Below are 8842 nucleotides of genomic sequence, written 5' to 3'. Positions count from 1 at the left end.
AATTACATACTGTATTATTCCATTCCATCTCCTTGAAATGACAAAATTCTAGAACTAGAGAACAGCTTAGTGATCGCCCAAGTGTTAAGGAGGTGGGGCCAGAGGGAAGTAAGTGTGGCCATACAAGGAAACCACCAAGGATCCTGGTAGTGATGGAAATGTTTTGTATATTTCCTCTTATTGATGTCAATATCTTGTCTGTGATCTAATACTGTAGTTTTGTAAGATATTACTATTGGGAAAAACTGGGTAAAAGGTACATGGATCTCTCTGTGTTATATCTTACAACTGCATGTGAGTTTACAATTATCTCCAAATAAAAAGTTTAATTAAAAAAAAATAAAACAGATGAACACAGGGGGAAAAAGAGGCAAACCATAAAACAGACTCTTAACTATAGAGAACACACTGACGGTTGCTGGAGGGAAGGTAAGCAGAGGGATGGGTTAAATGGGTGATGGGTATTAAGGAGGGCACTTGTGATGAGCACTGGGTGTTGTGTGTAAGTGATGAACCACTAAATTCTATTCCTGAAACTAATATTATACCATATGTGAACTAACTGGAATTTAAATAAAAACTTGAAAAAAAAGGAGGGAAAATTTTCAGATCATTATACCAGTATAATGAACTGATTGTGGATCAGGCTGTCCTTCTGTGTAGGTAAAACAGTTCTCTCCTCTCGTTTTTCCTTTATCTTATTAGTTCTTTAATAAATACTTATTGCACACACAAAAGAATAACAAAATAAATGGAAAATAAAGATTGTACCGAAGAGTTTAGACATCGATCATCAAAGTGATAAAGACTCAATAGAAGATTTTCAAAAGCCAAGTCATTGAGGGAGGAGGTTAAAAAGGAGTCTCCAAGTGCAATATGAAAGCATTAATGGGTTGAAGACTTCCAGATACATCAGTGGTACTTCCAAAATGGAAAAATTAGAGTATTCTTAAGTTAGCACCAGAAGAAGAAAGAGGAAGTAAGACCAGCAATTAATGCTACTCAGAAATATTTGTCCCAAGTTACTTTCTGCAGGGAATGTTGAACACTGAACAGAGTTGAGTGGGATATTTCTTTTTATTATGTCATGTTAATCAGCATACATTACATCATTAGTTTTTGATGCAGAGTTCCATGATTCATTTTTTGTGTCTAACACCCAGTGCTCCATGCAGAACGTGCCCTCTTTAATACCCATCACCAGGCTAACCCATCCTCCCATCCACCTCCCCTCTAGAACCCTCAGTTTGTTTTTCAGAGTCCATCGTCTTTAGTGGGATATTTCCACTCTTGCTGCCTTTCTCAGCTTGGATTACAGACATTCTGGCCAGTTCCTGCCACCTCACACCTGTGTGCTAAAATGACTAAAGCTTAGAGAAGAGAGAAGTTACCTAACACAAGCTACAGAGTGTCTAACACAAGAAGGTGACATCTGAAACTGGCCTGACTCCTACCTTCCTATGAATCATGCCCAGGAAGTTAAATGTACCTCACTGTCAGTGTAGGACTACCATGTATCTGCTTAACCAGCAAAGAATGAAAAGGATATAAAGTGTTCCCCTTGCACAGGGTTCCTTGCTGGAACTTTTGCCAAAGTAGCTCATTACCCTAAAAGCTCTCTGTGGGCAATAATTGTTTTGAATAAATCTTTGTTCACAATGGGCACTCATTTTTCAATGAAATTCATTATACCAAGATAAACAGCAAGTTAAACCATAGACGGCAGCTTCTGAACAACCTGGTCAAGTTACTGTTTGAAGTAAAAATATTTTTAAAAGAAAAGAAGCAAAAAAAATAATAATTTTTTAAAAGACATTTATTTTAGAGAGAGAGCGAACACGCACATGAGCAAGTGGGGGGAAGGCCAGAGGGAGAGAATCTTAAGCAGACCCCCTCCTGAGCACGGAGCCTGATGATCCCATGACCCATGAGATCATGACCTGAGCAGAAACCAAGAGTCGGACACTTAACTGACTGAGCCACCCAGGTGCCCCAGTAATAATAATGTTAATAGCAGTTTTCCAGCGTGGCTAAAAAGCATAACAATGACCAAGAAAGAGTAACAGTTTGAAGCTATAGGCAGATTAAATATAATTTTTCACTACAGGCATCCTATTTGTGGAAAGGGAATAAACCAAGTTGAATTACAGCCAAATATAAACTCTTACACTCTGTGGGTTTCTGTTTAATCATTTTAAGTGGTAAGACTGTCTTCCAAAGAATTTTATGAGTATGATATATTAGATAGTGCCTGTGAAATCTGTTGACACAGTAATCAGCACATAGCAGGTACTAAAACTGTCATGTAGGCATGATAGAAAGCTAGATCGAGTGTTTATATCCATTGGGACAGGAGGAAGATAATTTTAAAATCTAAAGAGACAGAATCCTCAGGGTTGCGGCCATAAGAGGAGCCTCTGAATGTTAAGTGAAACTCCAGGTTTTCCTACTGTCAAAGCCTGAAAGCCACTGGACGGTTCCAGTGGGCATCAGTTCCTGTGGCCGTGAGGCTGCAGGGGGAGTAGAGACAAATTCTAACAGCACTACACTCAGTGATAAAGATGGGCAGGGACGTTTCTTCTAGTGGATGACTGGGGAGATACTCGGGATTTGGGGATTTGTTAAAGTGAACTTAAATGTCATCTGAAGAAACACGTAGGAGGGAAAGGGAACTCCAGGAGCTTTGAGACAACTGGTGACATCCGCTATGAGGCCGGTTTTTAAAATCCAGAACCAGTCTGGAGGTGTCAGGTGAGCAGCAAACCAGAAGGGCCATTATTAGGTGACAGTCTCACTAATGGATTCACGGAGGCCCTTCCACCTTTGAGCTCATCCCTGGAAGTAAAACCCACTTGGGGATTGATTGATGCACTGTGATTGTCCCTGCTTCTCCTGAGGGGAGGCCTCCAGGGACAGTGTGTGGCCAGAAAGAGACGCATAATAAAATGAATGGAGAGTTTCCTGACAGTCTACTCCTTTTTGTGTAACAGCTAAAGAGACTCCTTTGTGAGGCTCAAACTGTGAGAATGTGTCACGAGGAATCCAAAATCCTGCATACCTCGGCCCTCTAAGAGGTTACAAGTGTGAACCCCTCGACTGCTACAGAAAATATTGCTACAGAAAAAAACTGTAATATTGCTACCGAAAAAAGGCTGTGAATTTTCTTTTGTATTTTTATCTATAAATATATTTTATATTTTAGAGAAAGTATATATAATAATATATAATTTTTTTAACAAAGCCTTCATTCTTCTCTGCAGGGCATCTCAAATGTCTATCCAGAATATATTTGTTTAAAAATCTCATCAGGAATATCTGAGCTGCCACTTCAGCTTTGCATTATAGTCCAGATAAAAAGATGACAGAAGGCAGTGGGCTTCATATCACTTCAGAGGAGATAAAGTATTTCTAAGTAGTGGATATTTATTTTCATTAAGTATAATTAAGATTTAAGAACGCCTATATCTGCAGAGAAAGGAAAAATCAACAGGTAGTCCAAAATAGATCCTACAATGACCCAAGGCAGGAAGAGAAGGACTTAGAACATGAGGCAGGAATAGAAGGATTCTCAAAGACGAAGAAGTCTGCTCCTGAACTGAGAAAGGAAGGAAGAGCATTCACAGTAGTTCCAAGTTTTATTACAGATAAGAATTTGAAAGAAAACCTTCTTTCTCTTTCTGGACATTTTCTTTCCTCTTCCCTCAAACTTTGTTTCACAACCACTCATTTAAGAGCCACCCTCAAAATATCGAAGGCTGCTTCTCAAAAGCTCCTTATTCTTTCCTTAATTGTGAGGTGAGTTTACACTGATTCTAACCAAGAGTGAAAGGAGTAATTCTCATTCAAATAAAACCACCCCGAAATACACCTTCCTTACACTCTTGTTCTTATGACATTTCTTTGCCCTATTTATATGCAGTCTTACCCCCCATTGTCAGTTTCACTGTATAAGTAAAATTATGGTCACACTAAAGAGTGTGGGGGCACATATTATATACTTAAGTTAAATTTCAAATATAGAAAATTTAGGTTGTCTAGTTCTGGGTTAAAGCATCATACCATCCCTTACAATCACTGAATTTCCAGCCCACAGCCTCCTTCAGTGAGCCCACAATCTTGGAGTTATGGTTTATAGTTTTTCCCATTTCAGTTCACCAGTCTGTTTGTATGCCATGTTTGCTCTCTGAAGGATCACAGTAATCTTCTCATATTTGGTCTCCCTTTGGTATTTAGTGGAAACTGCTGTCCTAGAAGATACCTGCCTCACCATCTTAGCTGAAATACCTGATGTAAACTATTGAGAGAGAGTATGAGAAATATATAAATAATCTTCCCTATTGTATACAGCCTCATCTTAACACAGGCTTCCTGAGCTAATCCTCCACATACACAAGTGTAAATTTGATATAGGCAAGTCTCATGTGAACAAATTGCATCAAAAACAATAAGGAAATACAGCTAATATATACACAGCTTACAGCCATGTAGAAAAAAAGGTTGGGTTTTAGAATCGACATACTCAGAGGGACAATAAAATTCAATGCTACATTTAGAAATGTGAAAGCGCTTGTTTGTTTTAAGGCTCTAGAACTGGAGAGGAGAGGGCAGAATTTAATGAGATAATGAACATTAAGTGACTGTCACAATAAATACTTAATGCATGGCAGTGGTTGTTGTTACACTTACTATTTTAGAAGTCAAATGTGTTTTAAAGGAAGTGTCCCAAAGTGGGTTCATGTCATAAAAGATACCAAGAATTAGGACAGAGTGCAGGTCAAAGAGGAATGGAGGATTTAAGATAGTGATTTCCAGCTTTGGCTTGTAGCCTTATTAAAGTCCTTCTTCATTATTTATAATAATGGGAATCTGGTTCAAAGGAGGGAAAGCTATAATACATGTACAATATACTTTTGCAGCCATCTGAGAAAAATAACCAAGTTTATGGGAAAAGGTCTGAACTAATGTCCAAACACCTAAGTTTTAGATGTGTTTCTTCCATCAAAAGTCAGCTGATCTTGGATCAGTCTAACCTCTCTGGTTTCGGTTTCTGTGATATGAGGAAATTGAGCTTGATAATCTGTGAGATCCCTTCTGACACTAACATTCTACACTGGTGTGTTTCTCTCACAGTTTTAGAATTAAATACATGCTTTTGTTCCTTTTTTATTGTCTTTTTACGTAAGACAATTCATCACCATGTAGTAACAAGATGATGAGGCATCTGAGCTGAGAAACGTGTTCCTCCATCTGCCTCCACCTATTTTTCTATTTGAGAACCAGGATCTCCTAATAAAGGAGTGAAGCCAACTTGGGTCCTCTTGGTATCAAAATAGCTGTTGCTCAGCAAGTAGAAGTTAAATACAGGTATAAGAAGCTAATAGGTATGTTAACTAACTGGAATTAGAATTAAAAACTAAAAAAAAAACTAATAGGTACTTGCTAGAATGGAATTTGTGGCAGTGTCTTCAGCACCCTGCTTCAGTCAACAGAATTATTCAGGACAGATCTCCTGACAATATTATGTTACTGACAACATAGTAAGATGCTCTTTTTGTACTGACCTAGTTCAATTTCAGGTTATATTGAAACTTGGATTTTTCTTAAAATTTTCCAAAATACTATACAAAATTTTCTTTTCAGCAAGAAGAAATATAAGGAGGGCGCCTGGGTGGCTCAGTTGGTTAAGCGACTGCCTTCGGCTCAGGTCATGATCCTGGAGTCCCTGGATCGAGTCCCGCATCCGGCTCCCTGCTCGGCAGGGAGTCTGCTTCTCCCTCTGACCCTCCCCCCTCTCATGTACTCATTCTCTCTCTCTCAAATAAATAAATAAAATCTTTAAAAAAAAAAAAAAAAGAAGAAGAAATATAAGGATATGATTATGTATATTATGAAAAAATATATATCAAAAAATAATTAATTTAAATGCAAACGGAGAAAAACTGTTTGGACTCGCTGTTACATGATGCCAGTGAAATTTATACTGTGAAAATGAAGACTGAGTGGGGGCTGTGGGAGCATACCAGGTTCTCCCAGAATCCTGATCTCACTGGACTAAGCCAGATCCTGGGAAGGAAATTATTGAATTCAGAACCATATAGAGCCTTTTCACAAAAGTGTATTAAAGGAGTATATAGAAGTCAGAAGGAATAAAAATAACTTTTAAAGAGATGGAAAATGACTAATATAATGATCCTTATTGCTCATTCCCTTCATAGATTAGGAGAATGAACATCTCAGAAGCCAGCAATATCTCTGGGTCTGTGATTGAGTTCATTCTCCTGGGCTTCCCATGCCGCAGGGAGATCCAGATCCTCCTCTTTGTCATCTTCTCCCTCATCTACCTTCTGATTCTCATGGGGAACACATCCATCATCTGTGCTATGTGGTCAAGCCGGAAACTCCACACACCCATGTACGTCCTCCTGGCCAACTTCTCTTTCCTGGAGATCTGCTATGTCAGTTCTGATGTGCCCAAAATGTTGGCCAACATCATCTTCCAGACCAAGAGCATCTCCTTTGCTGGCTGCCTGCTCCAGTTCTACTTCTTCTCCATGTGTGCCGCTGAAGGCTACTTTCAGTCTGCAATGTCCTTTAATCGGTTCCTTGCTATCTGTCGACCTCTACATTACCCCACCATCATGACTTACCATCTATGTGCCCAATTAGTGGTTTCCTGCTGGGTAGGTGGCTTTCTATCCATACTGATACCTGCAATTCTTATGTCCCGGGTGCCCTTCTGTGGCCCTAACATCATTGACCATTTTTTCTGTGACCTGGGACCACTGCTGGCTCTGTCCTGTGCTCCAGTTCCCAAAACTACTCTAACTTGTGCTACTGTAAGCTCTCTTATTATCTTCATCACCTTCCTCTACATCCTTGGGTCCTATACCTTAGTTTTGCGAGCCGTCCTTCGGGTCTCAGCTGGCTCAAGTAGGAACAAAGCTTTTCCACATGTGCCTCACATTTCTTGGTGGTTTCCCTGTTCTATGGCTCAGTGATGGTGATGTATGTGAGTCCAGGCTCCAGGAGCCAAATCCTGGGACACAGAAATTTGTGACCTTGTTTTACTGCATGGCAACCCCATTCTTTAATCCTCTGATTTACAGCCTTTGGAACAAAGATATGAAAGATGCACTCAAGAAAGTCCTGGGAGCACCATCAAATGAAATTTCTAAAAATAAAGAGAAATGATATAAATTTGCCTATCATTCTCTCAGGAATATTGAATTTCTCCCACAGAGGGGAGAAAACTATCTTCTGGGCATATTTGAGTGTTTGATTCCTTGCTCTCATGAAAGTGTGACTCGTTACACACAAAAAACCTTCATCCTGTCTCAAAAGCAAATACCCACAGTCTTAAAGGTCTATTGTGGAAAGTTCTGTACAGTTTTCATTCATCAATGTGTCATTTCTCTGTTTTGGTCATTTTTTGAAGTCTGACAGCTAACGTAATCAAGTTGATAAGTACAAAGCTAACACTTGTATCTTGGCTTTTATCCTACTACTATTTTTTGTGTTTCAAATTTATCACTATTTTTTCCTTTCCAATTACAGATTTTTCTATAATGAAATATAGCATCTACTCATTGCACTAACAAAAATTCAATTGCTTGATTTGTAAGATCAAGGACCCATTATCTGTCACTGAAACAGTAGTGTTTTTTCATTTGTGTTCTCTTTATTACCAAGCATTGGTAAATTGTCCAGGGTGTGCAGCAAATGAAAATGAGAAATGATATGTTTGCTTCTTACAGAAAATTCTTAGTCCAGTTTTGAAGAGGATACATAGAAAAGCATGCACACATTCACATTGCCAAATCATTAAGTATTCCTTACCCAGACCTGGGTTTCAGCACCTTCTAAGCTTTGGGTAAGGTACATTTACTGGTGCAGAAAATAGGCATGAGAAACCAGGGAACAGACTGTCAAACAAAGTATAAGATACTTACAGGCAATCGGCACTTAATATAAAATTTTGACTTGGCCTGATCTTCTGCCTCTACTTGGAAATATTCATATTTTAGACCAGGGCACAAAATTTCCTTTTCTGGGGGAAGGGGTGGTTTGTGAAGTTGTCTCCTACATATTGGAAAAAAAGCTAATGATTTGACTGACAACATCCAACCCAGACCAGAACTCAATTAGATATCTTAAACTCTTCCTCCAAGTTATTTTGGCTTTGGGGATATTTTCTGTAATAGAATATGCTAAATGACAAAGCTTCCTAGACTACTGCAGGAAAATTCATGACAACTACAATACTGAAGAGTTAGTTTTGTTTTGTTTTGTTTTGTTTTTTTGATGGTATTATTTTTGTTTACTTTTTTTTTAATTTTATTATGTTATGTTAGTCACCATACAATACATCATTAGTTTTTGATGTAGTGATCCACGATCCATTGTTTTCGTAAAACACCCAGTGCTCCATGCAGTACGTGCCCTCCTTAATACCCATCACCGGGCTAACCAATCCCCCCTCCCCCCTCCCCTCTAAAACCCTGTTTGTTTCTCAGGTCCATAGTCACTCATGGTTCATCTCTCCCTCCAATTCCCCCGCCCATTTTTCCTTTCCTTCTCCTAATGTCCTCCATGCTATTCCTTATGTTCCACAAATAAGTGAAACCATATGCTAATTGACTTTCTTTGCTTGACTTACTTCACTTAGCATAATCTCCTCCGGTCCCATCCGTGTTGATGTAAAAGTTGGGTATTCATCTTTTCTGATGGCTGAGTAATATTCCATTGTATGTATGGACCCCATCTTCTTTATCCATTCATCTGTTGAAGGGCATCTCGGCTCTTTCCACAGTTTGGCTATTGCGGACATTGCTGCTATGAACAT

General features: G+C 38.9%; 1 pseudogene; it reads left to right on the top strand.

The window, feature by feature from the left end:
• Positions 1-6224: 6224 nt before the first annotated feature.
• On the top strand, positions 6225-7191 carry LOC116640656 (annotated as a pseudogene).
• Positions 7192-8842: the final 1651 nt, after the last annotated feature.

This window comes from Phoca vitulina, unplaced genomic scaffold, assembly GCF_004348235.1.
Source record: "Phoca vitulina isolate PV1807 unplaced genomic scaffold, GSC_HSeal_1.0 scaffold20, whole genome shotgun sequence".
Taxonomy (NCBI): domain Eukaryota; kingdom Metazoa; phylum Chordata; class Mammalia; order Carnivora; family Phocidae; genus Phoca; species Phoca vitulina.
The sequence above is the reverse complement of the archived record's forward strand: the minus strand, read 5'-3'. Positions and strand labels throughout refer to the sequence as shown.